At 32.7% G+C, this 19,200-nt stretch overlaps 1 protein-coding gene and 1 long non-coding RNA gene across 2 annotated transcripts in view; one reads left to right on the top strand and one right to left on the bottom strand.

The window, feature by feature from the left end:
* The window catches only part of LOC149898036 (zinc finger protein castor homolog 1-like), a 94,334-nt gene that overhangs the window by 54,175 nt on the left and 20,959 nt on the right, over positions 1-19,200 (bottom strand). The gene's annotated exons all lie outside the window — the stretch shown is intronic.
* On the top strand, positions 6,438-8,437 carry LOC149898037 (uncharacterized). Its single transcript, XR_016458118.1, has 2 exons — positions 6,438-7,061; positions 7,426-8,437. It is a non-coding gene; the product is annotated as an uncharacterized LOC149898037 (long non-coding RNA).

Raw genomic sequence — 19,200 nt, 5'->3', positions numbered from 1 at the left:
TATTTTTGTTGATAAGTTAGATCCTGCGCCGGCAATGGGATTACGAAGGGGTGAGTCCAGTTCCATCAATTATTTTTGTGAGCGCTCAGCTTTCCATTTTTTAAAATAACTTAAAAGGGTAGGGGATTCTAATATAATTAACGTAGGGACAGATTCGTCTACAGTTCAAAAAATAGAATTGTTTATCCGTCTTTTTAAACAAACTCTCGCTCTCCGCATTCGTACCTGGAACAAAAGAAATCAAAGGATTAATTTAAATTACGAATGTAATAAAAATTTAAATTTCGATTCTAATCGATTCTAAATTTCAAATCTGATACAGCAACCGTTTGCGATACAAAGGAATAGAACGAGCATGACGGTTCAAATATTTTCGAAAATGGAATATTAAGTGAAGCCATTATACGATCGAATGATTGCTGTTGCCTGTTGGACCGAGATGTTGGAACCCTATTATTAAAATCTTTACTTCGATGCAAGTTCAAATTAATACTTATTACATGCAGCGCTGACATGCTTTTATTAAGGCTGCAGTCTAGCAAAATTGCGTTTTCAACAAGTTATTTGACAATTTTTTCCCGGCTAATGAAATGATAAACTGAATTTTTTTTTCTTGTTTATCAATTAGTGTTATATACGCAATGCGCGTGAATTTTTTCATATTTGTAAAGTTACTTTATGTTACCTTAATCAGGCCTTCAAGATAAGTCTGTTTCCCCCAAAGACATTTCGAGCTAAGTTTGTGCACTCACTACGTTGCAACCGATTACAATTTACACAATCTGATCAGCGCATTATTATCCTTATATAGTCATTATTAAAAACTGCTGAATACAATTGCCGAAAAACTTATGATTTTCTTAATTAGAACGTTATAAATTCATTAAATTTACCATTTTTTGCCTTACAAAATCTATTGATAAATACTGCTAAAAGTTATTTTTTCCATTAATTTATTCGAGTTGGTTGAAGACCAATGAGTATCAATCCTTTAAAAAACATTTTTTTTGAATTTTGATAATTCTTTAAATATTAAAAAAATATTTAAAATAATTAGGAAAAATCCTAGCGAATTTCTTTAGTCGCGCTCCTTGGGCCGGAGCGTTCTGACGTGTGCTCTACGCTCGATTTTCCTTCATACCGAAGTGAAAGTTGCTCTACTTCATTAAATTTAATATTTTTGTTAATTGATTATTTTTATCTTAGTTTTGTGCAAATATTCGTATTTTTAAACATTTGATTTCGATATGGAAAATAAACGAAAAAAAAACTACTAGAAAAAAAATTATCTTCGAACATAAAGTTAATGAAACCAAATAGATTGCAAAGGTGATTGGCAACAATTTCTTTATTTTATGGGGTGTCAGTAAAGGGATGTATATTTCTTTAAAACTAAAGTAAGCTCATAAATTTTCTTATAATATAATTTTTTTGAAGTTCCAAAAATGTTTATTTTTCGTTTGAGAAATACGAAATATAATATAAACTTGTATTGAGAACTTGAACTTCCCAAGTTCATCCGGGGAAATCCCCATACGGGGAAAATGATTTGTTTACTCCAAAATTGATCCGAGGTGTTTTAATTTTTTCTTCTAGTCATTTTCAACGTAGCGGCATTTTGTTTGATTATTAATTTTGTAACGTAAATACAGGATGTTGGTTTTATATTCTGATCTTACAGACGCGCTGACAAATTTTGTCCGCCATTTCTAGTTTAGTCTACCAACTCTAAGTACCAATATTAAAACGAATGGATTATCATCACATCATCAAAACTCAGATGTAATGGAAGATCACAATAACATAGAAAATTCAGTGGGTGTTGAGAACTAAACAAACAGAAGTAACAGAGACGCGAAGAATAAAAAAGAGGACGAAAACGATAATTCGTTGATGCTTTCCCTTTTCGACGTATTGTTAGGGTACATCACCAATCTGCAAAAAACAAAACTGATGATTCCCAATTGCTGATTAAAAATGAAAAACAAATAATCGACAACAGTGGTGAAAATTTGCTGATCACAATGAAACATCCTTCAGTGGTAGCAGATTTACTCATTTAAAATGTATCGGTGAACAGCGTAAAGGAGAGGAGGACAGGAAAACATTATGAATGTGGATGGTGGATTGTATACAGGGTGTAATCGATAAGTATGTGCAGGCAATTATGACGTTATTATTGCAGGTATCAAAAAACTGAAAACTGATATCGAAATTACTTTACCTGATGAGCAAAATGACAATAATAACCGGAAGATGCGGTTAAAAAAAATTAATATTTGAAATACAATGCAAAAAATAACACTTTTGTCATAGATAAGAATCATGACTATTTTTTCCAAATTCAGGGACAACTAAACGTTGCAGAAGCAGAAGTCTGCTTATTTGCTGTTTGGACTGGAGTGAATCATTCGTTAAAAATAGAATATATAAAAAAGTATGTAACGTTTAGGCAAAATAAAATGATGGACCATTATCAAGATTTTACATAAATTGCCTACTGTCAGAATTGATTGATTCGAGACTTCAGCATTCGATGTCCATCAAGGACCCATTCTATATCATTCAAGCGATTGAAAAAAAAGAGATAAATCCAGTGCAACCGATAAAGCATCAGAATGCTAGCAAAAGATTTATTAGGTTTATCAATATAAATCTATATATTATACATAATATGTATTATAAATCTGTAGAAGACGCGAAGACTGACATCCGCGCGGACGGAGTCGCGGGCGGAAGCTATTCAGAAATAAATATCTTTTGTTTTCATTTGTGTATTTTTCTATTTAATAATTTTTTAACACAAACATTACATTTTTTTTTATTATATACAAAATTTGTTTATCCATTTTATTAGTTAAACTGAACAACTTTCACTAAGAAACTTAGGTCGAAAAAAATGTATAGAGTTATGCATTTTGTATGGAAAGCTTATTTTTTTTTTATATTTCGTCCAAATTTCTTTGTAAAAGTTGATCAGTTATATAAACATGAAGTTGAAGATATCAATAGAAAGTATTCGCAAATTTTGTGTACTGATAAAAAAAAATCACCCGGTGTAATTTTCACGAAAATTGTTTCAAATTGTCATTTTTGGTACTTATTACGAATGTTAAATTATGCATACGAATGATTTAATTTTTAAAAATTAAGTGGAGCAACTTTCCCTTAGTACATTTGTATTATTTACATATAAGATGACAGGATGCATTTGTTTGCACTACTAGACCAAGCCCTTAAGTGACAAAAAACGTTATGTCACTTTTATATCCCACTGCGTTACTTTGTAAATGTTTATTACAAATTTGAATTATGATTATTGGTATATATTACGAACAGATTAACTTACTAAACCGTTTATATTCGAATTAATTTGTGTAGTTAATATATAGCCATTTGTAATACAGCATACAGGATTTTCAAATAAGTTAAGTTACTTATTAGAAGCTCTTATAAAACCCTTAGATTTTCACAGGTCTTTTTAAAATGGTCGTGTTTTAAAATAAATCGATACATCTATCCGAGTATGATAGTACATTCGATTGTATGTCAGTTTGCATTACATGCGACATAATGTCGATCATTCGTGTCATAAGTTCCCATTTACGTAAAGAGGTCAACGACTTGCGTATGCTGACTGCGTATGATGCGTCAAGTGACCCTTAATGTGACATATTATTGGTCTAACTGCGTATCATAGAAATTGCTATCAAATGCACATTAATTTATGAAGGCCTTATGATGTGTTGTCCCGAAAATGTACAATTTTGATCCATTGATATGTTGAGTAACTAAGATAAATGATAAGCGTCTATTTCTGACGTAAAGGTTACGATATTTGTTATATTTTTTCCAATAAACGTGATCAAACACAAAAACAGACCGTCGTGTTCCACAAAACGTCATTAAATTCAATATTTCGTTTAAAAAGCACTCTACATATCGCGACCATTAATCACCATAACTACCGACCTTCAAGGAGAACATCGGAATAAAATCGGCAATCCGAATAAAGCACTTAAAGCGAAACGTCATTATCGCACAACGTAAATAAAAAATAAACGCGGGAATCGAACGCAAAAATTGAATATCGAACTCAATTTAAAACAGAATACGAATTTTAAAAATACGAGCGCAGCCGAGCGGCATTAATTAAAAATTCTCGGTAGAATATTCAAAAATAGAATTCGCATTCGAACGCTCCTTGTACGGAGTTGAAGTTTGAATTTGGAAGCAACAAAAGGAGAGCGCGGGAGCAACCCTTTTAGCGCTGATAATCTGTTCCACGGCCGTGTTGTGTTTTCTTTTTTATCTGTTGTCACTTTTTTGTCCGAACCCGAGATTGTACACAACATTCTTTACTTCGAAACGAAGCTTTTTAAACTCGCCTCGAGATTTATTCCTTTTTTATTCCCTTTAATAACGAGTCGTCGTCCATTTTAATTGATGAATGGTCACGAAGAATATGTTTAAATTGCAGAGGTCAAACTTTTTTATCGTTTAAGCGACTGTTTTTATCATCTAATCAGGGTTTTACGCTCGTATTTTAACGTGTTTTATGCACGTTTTTATATAACTATGTTAATTCAATTATATTTATTTCTTAATATCTACGTAAACAGTACAACAAAAGCTCAAAATAAACTTAACAAAAACAACTATAAAAAGTTTTTCTAAGTAAAAAGAGTATAGCACAAAGAGTCTGGGTTGCGGTGAATTGTTGAAATATAAAATTTTAAAATAGAATTCAATCCTTCCGCCCTCGGTTTGTGCTTTACATGAAATATTATTTTATGGAATCAACATCTGCTGCATCGATGTGTGCGTGAGGGGAGCGTACATGAAATTACTTAAAAGTAATACACTTTCAAGTGGATGGGAACATTTCAACTCTGTTTTTACTCATGTTAAATATAGTTTGAGTGTACCTCATTCGTAAAAATGCGATAACTTTCGATGCTTTTATATCGTAATGGAATTCTTCAAGTTCTCGAAGTTAACATCGATTCATTGCATGTTTGTTTTAAATTTTTGTTTCGAGTACTTGAGACGTCAATAATTATAGAAAAGGCTATTTATTGATGCCTACAATAAGTTCAGTGTTTAACCGGCGTTTCAAAGAAAAAGTGATGAATATAAATTTGTAAAAAAAGACATGAATGAACAAATGACTTTGAATCATGCAACACCGATGATAAAAATAGTGCATTTCTGCATAATAATGTTCCACACAATCGCTGTGAGACGTCAAATCGTGCATTCATTTTAGTAGAAAAGGAACGCAAAACGAAACCCTACCATTCTACAATTTTTTAAATTACGTTCGTCATGCCGCTCCCTCAACATATCCTCTTTTCAATAACAAAAAGTAACTGGTTGTAAAGAAATTTGAATTTGGAATTTTTTATTCTAAATTCAAATCTTGCGCCTTTGTGATTCTTTGTTCGATTTGTTTTTTTGTTAGCGCTCATTTATTGTGAGATTTACATAAAATTTGAGTGACGTACTGTTAAGAAGATTTATACAAAATGAAGTAATCAAAAGTTTTTAGTACTAAAGATAAAATTGTAAGAACTGACGATGTTACATCTATATACTAATAATATAATGCCTAACAGCCGTACAAATAAAAACTTGCTTATTCAAACCTTATGCAATGCATAGATATGATAAGAATAAATAAAGAATAAGGATGTCATAATTTCTTACAAATAAATTTGGAATAACGTCGATGTATCTATGCTCACGCTATGCAATAGGCGCGAAGCGGCAACGTCGCAATTCATTCACAAAATTATGAAAAACATTGAAATTGTCTACGGTTAAGCCTTGGTGCTGTCATTTTGCTGACGTTTGACTTCGTCGAATTTGTTGTGAAGTTTCATCATACGATGTTCTGTTTATTTATTTTTTAAATATTTATTGGAAATAATTTAAATATATCATTAAATATGCAAGCAAATGATAGATAACGCTATCAAATATCTGGAGAACAGAAGATAAACCCACCTTGAGATAGAGAGTTGCCAAATAACTGGTACTCAAAACATACAACTCCAGGCTTAGAAGATTTATATTTTCAACGAAAGTGTATATTATTGTGATAAGTTTAGAAATAAGTTTTATGTATGTATGGTTTGGCGCATGTTGTAAATAAATAAATCATTATAAATATCAAAAGGGTTTTTCATAATTTCGTATATTTTGACATTTCATACAAAATTTTCCATTTCAATAGGTACGTAATGAAATTATTAATTTGCTCAACTTTTTCTACTTCTCGTATACTCTCATTGCTATTATCTCAAATTTAGATTGAAAATTGCTTCTAAAACTTGTAAAACACAGCACAATGTACTAAAAGATATGTTATAACTCGGTTATGTCAGACTTATACTAGGGTGGTAGCCGTAATAAGGTCGGAATAGCATTAGCACAGACTAATAATAATATACTACGTATACAACAGACGGTGCACTCCATACAAAAAAAGTTGCACTATGAATTTACGCAATTAAAGCGCCAGTGGGGAAATAACGTACTACATGTTCGATTATATCTCTTAGTCTTTTGCTTTTAACACACTAGATGGCACGTTAAACACTGACTTGATGTTCTTTTCCTTCCAGAGCCACTAGATGGCACTAATGTAAATATATGTACACGTACCTTTTATTTTCAAGTCTTTGGCGTCAAGTGTCAACTGTCAACTGTCAACATAATATTTTGTACACGTTCGCAATAACAAATTTGTTCAAGAGAGGAGAAGAATTAATCCATCCCAAATGTAAATACGATTCTCCACAAAAACATTGTAGACACAAGAAAGGGATTTCTACATTTGCTACTAAGAAGGATATGGGATCATGAAGGATTTCATCTGTTTTAATACCAGTAAAATGGAATGAGCGCCGTGGCCGTGACTGTGTTTGGTACATAAAGAATGACAAACATTCAACTTAAAATTATTATGAGTGCATTACGGGCAAACACACAATAAGTTGTCCTTTGACTAAGATGTACTTAATTTTAAGGAACACTAAAATGGATGGCTAGAATAGGTAAAATCGCATACATAGTATTTATTTCTAGTCTGTTGTATAAATAATCAAAGACTACAAAATATATAGTGAACTATGTCTTTAATATTAATTCTACAGTTTACAGTGTAGTGTGCAATCTATTGTATGTGTGCGTCTAGAATATATAGTCCTGTTGTTCTACAGTTTAAGCAGTTCAATACAAGCTTACAGTCGAGTCAAGTGTTTCATTAACCACCAACCATTGCATGGCAACCCTGCCAGTTTTGTAAATTGTAGTCTACCTAACCTGACTGTTGTTTTCGATTTGTATCACACAAAGAATACTATACCAAATTTCAAGAAATAAGAATTAAATATTTGATTAACTTTTACTAATATACAGGAGCTTATACATCAAACAAGACCAAAACAGGGCTTTGGAGAAAGTGTGTATGGACAAAGACCACAATACATATGGTGCGGACAACTGCATGAAAAGCATGCAGTAAGGGACATTAAATAAATAAATAAATAAAACACATTTATTGTCAAGATCACAACACGAGATACATATATAAACGAAGGAAAAACAAAAAGAAATAAAAATAAAAATAATTAAATAAAAATAATCTTATTCCTAAGAACTGTAATGTGGCAGTGAGTGACCTGACAAATGGAGCCAACTCAGTATATGATGGCAAGGTGATTAATACCTCACCACCACTGATTTTCAGTGACCCCAAGTGACTATTGGAGTTTCAGTCTAGAATTGTATATAATGATAATTTAACATGAGTATATTATGGGAAAGATATATTTCTATTAATATGATAAATACTAATAAATAAATACATCAGTTAAAACATGATATACATATATATACATATATATATGTATAGGTAGATATAATATCAGTATGTAATTATGTATATACTTAATGTAAATAAATAAAATGAAATTATGTATAACTATGTTACCGGAAATGTATGAAATCAAGGAATTGTATACAAATCCTAGTGGTCTAAGATCCGAATATAAGTCGAAATGCAACGGCATGATAATAGAATGAGACCAATTTTATAATAAATTAAGTGTATTAAAAATGGTTTGACTGGAAAAATCCTGGACAGGATATTTTTTTATTAGTTATTAAAAAAAATATATTTTCATTTTTTATTAATTGCAGTTTCGAGATAATAAAACAAACGTTATTTGAAGACTTATTTACGAATGGGTCTCAAACTAATAGGAAATGTGTACAATGCCGATGCCACTTAGGAAATGTATAAAATATTGTTTAATAAACTATTTAATGCATACATATCCTAGTAAATGTATAATCTTCCTTGGAATTATATATAATTCCAATATCGTATTAGGAAATGTATATAAAGTAAATGATTTCTGTAATAAAACACGTTGTTATTTTTTTTTATTATAGCACCTATTGAGACAATCGGGTAACAGTCTTACCGTAAAATAATAATAATATGTTCATATTATCTTACTAATTAACATTTCTTAAATCAACTTATATTCAATCAAATCAAATTTTCATTTAAGTATTTAAGGGTGCTATTACCGATTTTTAACAAAAAACGCTATTTTACGGTACCATTTTAACTCAAAGCAATTACACGTGAGAACAAAGTAATATCTTAATTTAAAGATAATATATTCAGATCTACGATCATCTTATAAAAATTGTACGACGTCATATAGTCTACAAGCCCGCATATGAAAAAAATATGGGTCAAATGAACCACCAGGGGTCATATCTAGAACGAAAGAAGAGCAAAAAATAATAAGATTCATCACTATGCCGTCACTTGTAAGCTGTCCAACTGAGTGCAGATGAGAATTGAAAAGTACAGGTAGACTCGGTAAATTTTGGTCATATATTTTTGTACGGCATTCTTCACCATCGATAGATTCATTAAAAATAATAAGAAACCGCTCAGTGCCGTACAAAAATGTTGGTCCACCAAGTCGGAATTTTAATTTAATTTCCGAGAGTTACCGGGGGTAAATTTGGTCATTTGACCATGTACGGCATCTGTGTCATACTATTGCTATACTGCTTTTAATCCATTATTCCGCAACGCCGTACAAAAATCATGGGGACAAGGGGAAAAAATCGAGAGTTGCAATCCCCTCTCTTTCCCCACTCCAGGGGGTCATTTGACTAAGTACGGCTTCGGTTCCAAAACATTATCTAGCACTCAAAAGTACTATTAAAAGCAATGCCGTCAAAAAATAATTGTTCTTTTAAATGTATACCAATAATCATCTTAATTTCATCGAATTCTTGATATAAAGAGCTGTAAGGTCATTTGACCCTGTACGGGAACTTTTTTTTTAACATGATATTGTAAAATTCAATTGTTGTATAGTATTGCCGTTCAAAAGAAACCGTTCTAAAAAAAGTTATAGAGAAATGCAAAACCAGAAATTTTGTTAAAGTTTAAACATCGTAGATTAATGAAATATAATAGTTTTCTACACTTTATTCGTTGTTTTAAATAGTATTAACATAGATAAATTAGGAAAAAACGATGCCGTACATTTTTGTGCAGACCACATCTTTTAGGCTGATGAAAGCGACGAAAGCTACAATTTTAAGGGTGCTTTATGGCCATTTGATACAGTAAGTACGGCATTAACATATTTTTACCCAACTACGGCAAAGCAAAAGGAGGGTTATGGTTTTGACAGGTCATGTATGTATGTTCATCTATTCCCTCGTAACTTCTAAACTACTTATCAGAATTCGACAAATAACATATCATTAGAAGCATCTGAATTGTTCACTGGATAACCAGCGACCAGCTAGCTAAAGGCTATATGGGGTTTCACAAAATCTAATGTGGCGCCCTCTAGCGGACAAAACATACAGAGTAAAAAAAATAAAGTTAAGATAAATATGCCGTGTTTGGTATCATTTGAAAGTGCTTTACTTGTACATTTTGAATATGTATATAATACTAGCATTTGCTTGTGACTTTACCTGTATTCATGGGCTGATTGCATATAATTCACATCTTTTCGTTCATAGCTTTTTTATTAGTTCATCAATTTAACGGAGTCCATTCCACTTGACTCCGACTTTCCAAGGTGATAATTAACCACCTCGAGCTTCTTAATATTAATGTATATTTATATTTTATTATCAAAATATAAAGCAAACATTTCGTTATATGGATTTTTTCTTTTTCAGATTTTTCCCCTTTGAACCAACGAAAATGTACGGCACATGAAAAAATATTATCTATGCATAAAATACTTTAAAAATAAATTTATTTCGTGTTGTGTCAAATGACCCCCTGGAGTGGGGAAAGAGAGGGGATTACAACTCTCGATTTTTTCCCCTTGTCCCCATGATTTTTGTACGGCGTTGCGGAATAATGGATTAAAAGCAGTATAGCAATAGTATGACACAGATGCCGTACATGGTCAAATGACCAAATTTACCCCCGGTAACTCTCGGAAATTAAATTAAAATTCCGACTTGGTGGACCAACATTTTTGTACGGCACTGAGCGGTTTCTTATTATTTTTAATGGATCTATCGATGGTTAAGAATGCCGTACAAAAATATATGACCAAAATTTACCGAGTCTACCTGTACTTTTCAATTCTCATCTGCACTCAGTTGGACAGCTTACAAGTGACGGCATAGTGATGAATCTTATTATTTTTTGCTCTTCTTTCGTACTAGATATGTCCCGTGGTGGTTCATTTGACCCATATTTTTTTCATATGTGGGCTTGTAGTCTAATACAAAATTGTCGCTGAAATACGATTTTCCCAGCACAATGATCGCATAAAATGCAAAAAAATGGGGTCTAAAACGGTACAATTTTAAGAAAATTAAAAGCCTAATCTATCTTCTTACCTATAAATTATTGAGGGATATATTATAGTCCTTTATAGATTCTGATAATTTTTTTGTATCTAAATCAAAATTTATTTCAATTATTAGCTAAAAAAATACTTCTTGATTTCTTCATACATTTTGCTCTCGCGGGTCGTCAGACCACGCTCAGAAGCGCTCTTGGAAGGACGGGTGTATCGCTCCTTGTCCCAAAAATAAAACGAATTAGAAAAAGATTATTGTGCGTGCACTGTCGTTTTCGTGATTTGAAATATTTGATACTTTTCAGATGCTCTTTTTTATGGGTTGTTGAATAGATTGGTGGGGTAAAACAATTCAAGATGGCGTCGACGAAAATTTGACTTTTTTTCGTGATGGGTGTCATTTTCATAGTTTTTGGGGTAGCTATTAACGAATATGAGGTCAAAACTGAAATCCAAGATGGCGCCGACAAAAATTGTACATCTTTTCGTCATGGGTGTCATTTTCATGGTTTTTGGGGTAGCTATTGACCAATATGAGGTCAAAACTAAAATCCAAGATGGCGCCGACGAAAAATTTGACATATTTTCGTCATGGGTGTCATTTTCATAGTTTTTGGGGTAGCTTTAACGAATATGAGGTCAAAACTGAAATCCAAGATGGCGCCGACGAAAATTGTACATCTTTTCGTCATGGGTGTCATTTTCATTGTTTTTGGGGTAGCTATTAACCAATATGAGGTCAAAACTAAAATCCAAGATGGCGCCGACGAAAAATTTGACTTTTTTTCGTGATGGGTGTCATTTTCATGGTTTTTGGGGTAGCTATTAACGAATATGAGGTCAAAACTCTAATCCAAGATGGCGCCGACAAAACTTTTACATCCTTTCGTCATGGGTATCATTTTCATGGTTTTTGGGGTAGCTATTAACCAATATGAGGTTAAAACTGAATTCCAAGATGGCGCCGACGAAAATTGTACATCTTTTCGTTATGGGTGTCATTTTCATGGTTTTTGGGGTAGCTATTAACCAGTTTGAGGTCAAAACTAAAATCCAAGATGGCGCCGACGAAAAATTTTACATCTTTTCATCATGGGTGTCATTTTCATGGTTTTTGGGGTAGCTATTAACGAATATGAGGTCAAAACTATAATCCAAGATGGCGCTGACGAAAATTTGACTTTTTTCGTGATGGGTGTCATTTTCATGGTTTTTGGAATAGCTATTAACGAATATGAGGTCAAAACTAAAATCCAAGATGGTCGTCGAATTTCAAGATCGCGTCATGGTAATACTGTCGCGTTATGGAGCAAGGCGGCGGTTTTGGTATCTATGAATCTGACACGTTTTCTCGGCACACACGTTCTTTTTTTTATTATCTTCGTTTAAATGTTTTAGATAAACTTTATTTAAAAAAAAGTTTAGCGAATATATTTAAAGTTAATAATATCTGTCAGAATATAAACACAGATGATGATTGCCACAGAGTTGCGTTTTATATTACATTTCTAAATTCTAATATTTAGAATTTAGAAATGTAATATAAAACACAACACACAATTTTAAAGAACATTGAAATGCATATGCATTTCAATGTTCTTTAAAATCGATCGTTTTTTTTAAGACTTTCTACAAAACTGTAGTTGTTAACGTTTTAGTTATTTTATTTAAGTTTACTTTAAAGGAGTAAGAAAAATATACCTAATTATCGACGGTTACATTGGGGATTTGGTAATACCTACATAGCTGTCTCAAAAACCTTGATAATGACACCCATGCCGAAAAGATGTAAGAGTTTCGTCGACACCATCTTGGATTTTAGCTTTGACCACATATTGGTAAATAGCTACCACAAAAACCATGAAAATGACACCCGTGATGAAAAGATGTAAAATTTTCGTCAGCGCCATCTTCGATTTTAGTTTTGACCTCATATTGGTTAATAGATACCCCAATAACCATGAAAATGACACCCATGACGAAAATATGTAAAATTTTCGTCCGCGCCATCTTGGATTTTAGTTTTGACCTCATATTGGTTAATAGCTACCCCAAAAACCATGAAAATGACACCCGTGTCGAAAAGATGTAAAATTTTCGTCGGCGCCATCTTGGATTTTAGTTTTGACCTCGTATTGGTTAATAGATACCCCAATTACCATGAAAATGACACCCATGACGAAAATATGTAAAATTTTCGTCCGCGCCATCTTGGATTTTAGTTTTGACCTCATATAGGTTAATAGATACCCCAATAACCATGAAAATGACACCCATGACGAAAATATGTAAAATTTTCGTCCGCGCCATCTTGGATTTTAGTTTTGACCTCATATTGGTTAATAGCTACCCCAAAAACCATGAAAATGACACCCATGACGAAAATATGTAAAATTTTCGTCCGCGCCATCTTGGATTTTAGTTTTGACCTCATATTGGTTAATAGCTACCCCAAAAACTATGAAAATGACACCCATGACGAAATGATGTCAAATTTTCGTCGGCGCCATTTTGGATTTGACCTCATATTGTTTAATAGCTACTCCAACTCCTTGAAAATGACACCCATGACGAAAAGATTTCAAATTTTCGTCGGCGCCATCTTGGATTTTAGTTTTGACCTCATATTGGTTAATAGCTACCCCAAAAACCACCCACAATTGCAAATGTGTTTGCTACTTAGGAAAAGTTCAGATTTAAAGATATAGATAATGTGACGAATTTAATTTATTTAATTCCGACTGTTTCTCGGAATAACATACCTACATTTACTAAGAATTGCATACAATGCCGGGTTTAATATATTGCCGGTAACATAATATTATGTATGATAATAATTCTTAAAAAAGTATTTTATATATTTCTTAAAAAGCTTCGATATTGTATACAATAATACAATTCATATTCAAATTGTTGTAAAATAGTCCCACTTTTTTAAGTTGGTTGAATACACTAAAATACTTATAAGGATCGTACCTACTAATAAAAGTAACAAAATGAATTTTTTAAAGTTCCCAGTAATCTTCTGGATTCAATTTCAATAAAAATATAAAAAAAAAATATCAAGTATGAAGATGGTCTATAAAATGGATTGCGCTATGTTTACGTGAGCGTGATGTCCCGCGAACCACGTTGCGACGTTAAATACCTAAATTTGAGTAACGCAGATTTGTGACAGCGTCCTTAAGGTAATCAGTCCCCTCGTCCTGCTGTCCCCGTGTACATGTCGCAGTTGGATTATATAATCCGCCGTATTACAAACGGCCGGCATTTTGTAATATGCCGAAATTCGTCTTTTTCAAACATTCTACAAAAAGACGGTCGCGAGCCGACGGAGCCCCACTTCGTGGGGCTCCTATTTCTGTTTAGTTCTAAAAAACACGAACCTAACCTAACCCACCCCCTTATCCAAACCAAAAAATTCTGATTACGAATTTTCGGCATATTACAAAATGCCGGCCGTTTGTAATTCGGCGGATTATACAATCCGATTGCGACATACATACCCCTCGTCCCGCGTACCTTCCAATATCTTAGATGTTTTACATTTCCGACTGTTAGTTAGGAAATGTATGGATTTCCTAGGAAATGTGTACTATAAAATAATTTATTTCACACATTTCCATGCGATTTTAGGAATTACATATACATTTCCTGGGAATTTTATACAATGACGGATTACATACATTTCCGTTAACATATACTTAGTTACAATGTTTATAATTATAATGATAAATAGGCAGAAAATAACGGTCTATATAATGTTATGTTATATTATAACCAGTAAATAAAATAAATATTTAATTAAAGTTTATGTGTAAACTGTAATTCGATACAAATGCAGGGTTAGAACAGGATTTTAAAATATGTCTCCGGTATTGGAAACGAAAATTATTAATACAGTGTAAACTCTATATAACGTCACTTAAGGGACCGTGCATTTTTCGACGTTATAGAGAGTGGTCGTTAAATGGAAAGAAAGGGAAAATTGCATGACTGGTCCCGAGACAGGAATATTATTTTGACATTGCCTATGAAACCATGTTATCATCGCTTGATCAAGGTCTTCATATTGAGGTTTCTTCAATTTTTTGGCAGATCGTCCATCTTCTTCGGCATGCAGAATTTTTTCTTTATTTTTCCACACGGTAGACACGGGGGAGCGACTAAATCCAAACCTTCTCCCAACATCACTAATTTTTTCACTAGCTTCTATAGCACGTATTAATGAAACTTTTTCGTCCATACAAAGATTTTCTTTTACTCGCCATTCTTGCAGTTTGAGGGTTTGTAGGCAACTGAGAGATTATGATAACGTGTAACTAACGAAAGCCAAGTAGTTGAGGTGAAAATGTGTAAGTTCATTCACACAACAAACAAACGACTGCATTCCTTAGAATCTTCGGTATGTCAGTAAAAAAGAATGTACACAACTACATTTTCATTGATTTCGGCAACTTAGTCAGTACTTCCTAGTAGTTGGTAATGTCTTATTGTGGTCGTTAATTAGAGTGAGCGTGATGCTATATGGAGTGTATTATTGTATAGACAACAATATAAACCAACCAAAGTCGAGAAATCTTGACGTTATACGGAGTTTGACGTTAAATGGAGTGTCGTTATATAGAGTTTACACTGTATTTGTTAAACTGGTTAAATGGTGGTGAAATGTTGTTCCAACACTTATGGCTCTTTCAATTTATGCGTTTCGTATCGGACCGCTAGTCGCTACAGTGCCGACTGCCGAAGCTGTGCGTTTGTCGTACGGCGCACGGCCGGTCGTTTGTTTTCATACAAAATGCACGGTGCGGCAACAGCGCGGCGTCCGTACCGCGAACGCTCGACAGCAGGACGGCAATCTACAGATCACCCATATTTGGCAATCTCGCTTCACCTAATGGCCTTGTCTGTTCAAGCCGAAATGAATTAATTACCTACTGCAAAAATTAAATAATTTAGATTACCTGGAAAAGACAAGGAAAATAAACTTTAAACAAGTGTTCGACCGATTATTACCAAGTAGGTAAATAAATTAATGACAAGACAAGGTAATATGCTAATAATTTCCTAAAGAAAACATTTTTTTTCAAAATTTTCACATAATAGGTACTAGTACCTAACTAGACTCAAAAGTTTATGATAAGTCAATGAATGATAAATAGAATATGTTTAAGTAAAATGAAGTAGTTTATTTTACAATAAATTAATCTTATAAATTACCAACTTTCATTCTACGGCTTCAACCGTGTGCCTTATTCAATCCCTGTTCCTACACCTTGAATCCAACTAATATTTATGCAACAAAATTGAGATGTCCTTTTTCAACGTAGGTATGTACCGTGTATGTATATCGAAATTTCCGTCAAAATCGGTTCAGACGCGTGCGGGAATACCTATTTTCTCGTGGTCCCACTATTTTCTATTTTGTCCTACTATGACGGAGTAACTTTCGTATTTATCTACAAAACAGAAATGATTTGATTGTTTGTTTGTATTGGATAGGATCCGAAACTACTGGATTGATTTGAAAAATTATTTCACCATTCGAAGCAAAAATTATACCTACCTGATGAACATAGGCTACTTTTTATAACGGGAAAATACTTCATTCTTATGGGAATCGATGTCGAAATATTTAATTTTAGGCGCATAAAGAAAAAAAACGCAAAGGATCATTCAAAACCTTTTCTACGGTTTAAATCTCAAAACTTTTTGGTTCATACTTCATATAAAGGTAATCTGATAGGATTATTTAGAAAATAAAACAAGATGACGTAGGTAGGTATTTAACTTTAGTTTCGATTAATTATCATTATGATGATTTCTTGATATTCTTAACGACGCGGTTGGCGCAGAGGTAAAGTAACTGCCTACTGAGCTGACGGTCCCGGGTTCGATCCCCGGTCAGGGCAAATATTTGTGTGATGAACTTGATTATGTGTTTTTGGGTCTGGGTGTTATCTATATATGTATTTATAAAATATTAAATTATATTTATCATCGTCTATACTCTGTCCATTATATTATTTGTTTTTTGACAGCTTCACGCCTATGAAGGATTGTATTGTCTATGTTAAAATGTCATACAAATAATTATCGTTCTTCATGGACAGGTCCCGCCCACTTAGTGATGTCTACACAGAATTATTCAATGATGGGTCGATAGATTATAATAATCGATAGAAATACTCTGTAAAATATATCCGATGCAGAATAACTCTTCTATTATGTTATATAATTTAAACGTAAAGACAACCAAATTGTAAGATAGAAACCAATAAATAATAAAATATTAGTTTAGTTTAGTTTTAACATACAATGCATAGATATGTGGTCTTATTATTACATATCTTATTAGTACGTTTACGTTGTAATTATTATTTACGTACCTGATTCGATTTATGATAATATTTTTAATTTATAATTGAAATGGTATCACAATCGATAATCTTTTGAACATCACTTCTGGTATCACCCGTCGAGCTGTCAAAAAGCAATTCTTATAGTCTTAGGGCGTATTCAGAAAGAAAGCTTGAAACTTATAAGCGCTTAAAAGCGCTTATCGGCGCTTATAAGCGCTGGTAACCCGCGCAGGAAAATATATGAACATGCGCTTATAAGCGCTGATAGGCGCCGACAAGTTCCAACAAGTTACAACAAACTTGTCGGCGCCGATCAGCGCTTATAAGCGCATGTTCATATATTTTCCTGCGCGGGTTACCAGCGCTTATAAGCGCCGATAAGCGCTTATAAGCGCTTATAAGTTTCAAGCTTTCTTTCTGAATACGCCCTTAGATTATACATCTAAGCTTATAGTGGACAGACTATAGTACCCACAACATAAGCCTTAATTGAGATTACTGTGGGACTAGGTCGATTTGTGTAATATTGTCCTTTAATATTTATTTATAATTTATATACTTATAATTAAATGTGACTAGAAATAATATACTTACAACGGTTTAAGTATAGGTTGTATTATGTATATTATTTTGTAATGAGATCTTGCAATCAAATATTCACACAATCTCGCAAGTTTTCCGACAATTCATTTTTCGTATGAAAACGATCAATACACTAGGCACCTACCTAATATAAGCCGCTACAGGAACGCAGTTAGTAATAATTAATAACGGCTTTAACCCATTTACAATATTTTTTATAGGTACTGCAAAGGCAATGAGGTTATGTATTAAAAACGTAGTACATATATTATTATTAGTCTGTGGTCTATGATATTATTATTAGTCTGTGTTAAAAACGTGAAAAGTAACGTAAAAACGTCTTAGTGCCATCTAGTATTCGTTTAGCATCGCCAAATCGGAGGAGAATAACTTGTTTATAGTAGTTTCATGAGATGGCGTTGTTTTGAATATAAACTTTTCTGTAAAATTAGTTAAAATCGAGTGAAAATTAAATTAAATAGGTAGGTTCCATTTACAAAAGTATGTAAAAAATTATAAAAAGCAATGAAATTGCAATTAAATCTAATTTTGTTTCTTGCTGGTTAAAATGATACACTTAGCGGCATCTATTGGTAGACGGATGGCATTAATCGTCTTTTGTATGTAGTGCACCAGACATGGCATTAGTATGAATACTTATTACGAAGTTATACTAGGTTACATTTATTTCGTGTTTATTTGTATGATTTTTCCTTATTCTTAGTTTATTCTTTGCATAAAATGTTATAACTCGTTTATTTGTACGGCTGTAAGAGTTTGTTTTTTTTGAACGCGTTAATCTCAGGAACTACTGGTCCGATTTGCAAAATTCTTTCGGTGTTAGATAGCCCATTTATCGAGAAACGATATAGGCTATATTATATCATCTCGCTAATACCAACAGGAGCGGAGCAATGCAATATGAAGATACCAGAATGAAGAGGCTTAGCGATATCTTAAGAGCAAAAATAGACTTTTTGTAAAAAAAAAAACTTGTTTAAAGCTTGCTATGGAAAGTTCAGCTGTGTTAGTTTTAGGATTAAGTTCCCCTTAAATTTAACTCTTTTGACTATTTTAATATTTCACTATTTTACACAGCGAGGGTGTAGGCGGTTAAAGGGTTAGTTTTTGGATGCGGGAACATAGAATCTTTTGATTGAACAGTGCGTTGACATTTGTTCAGTTTTTTATTGTTCAAGTTTTAATATAGATTATTATTATGGACGTTTTTTGTTGTGGAGGGGTTTGTCGATTGATGAATACTGAGTTTTGGTTAAAGTGAATTAAATTTAATTTTTAATAATGAAAGGTTTTCTAAGTCTATTTTGGGAGGGCATGACGAAAATAAACATCGTTGGTTTTTAACAAGTTTTGTT

The sequence above is a fragment of the Colias eurytheme genome, chromosome 24 (assembly GCF_061535395.1).
Source record: "Colias eurytheme isolate Ceu_HAF_F1 chromosome 24, ilColEury1 Martin Lab GWU primary, whole genome shotgun sequence".
Taxonomy (NCBI): domain Eukaryota; kingdom Metazoa; phylum Arthropoda; class Insecta; order Lepidoptera; family Pieridae; genus Colias; species Colias eurytheme.
This window is presented reverse-complemented; position numbering and strand designations above follow the sequence as displayed.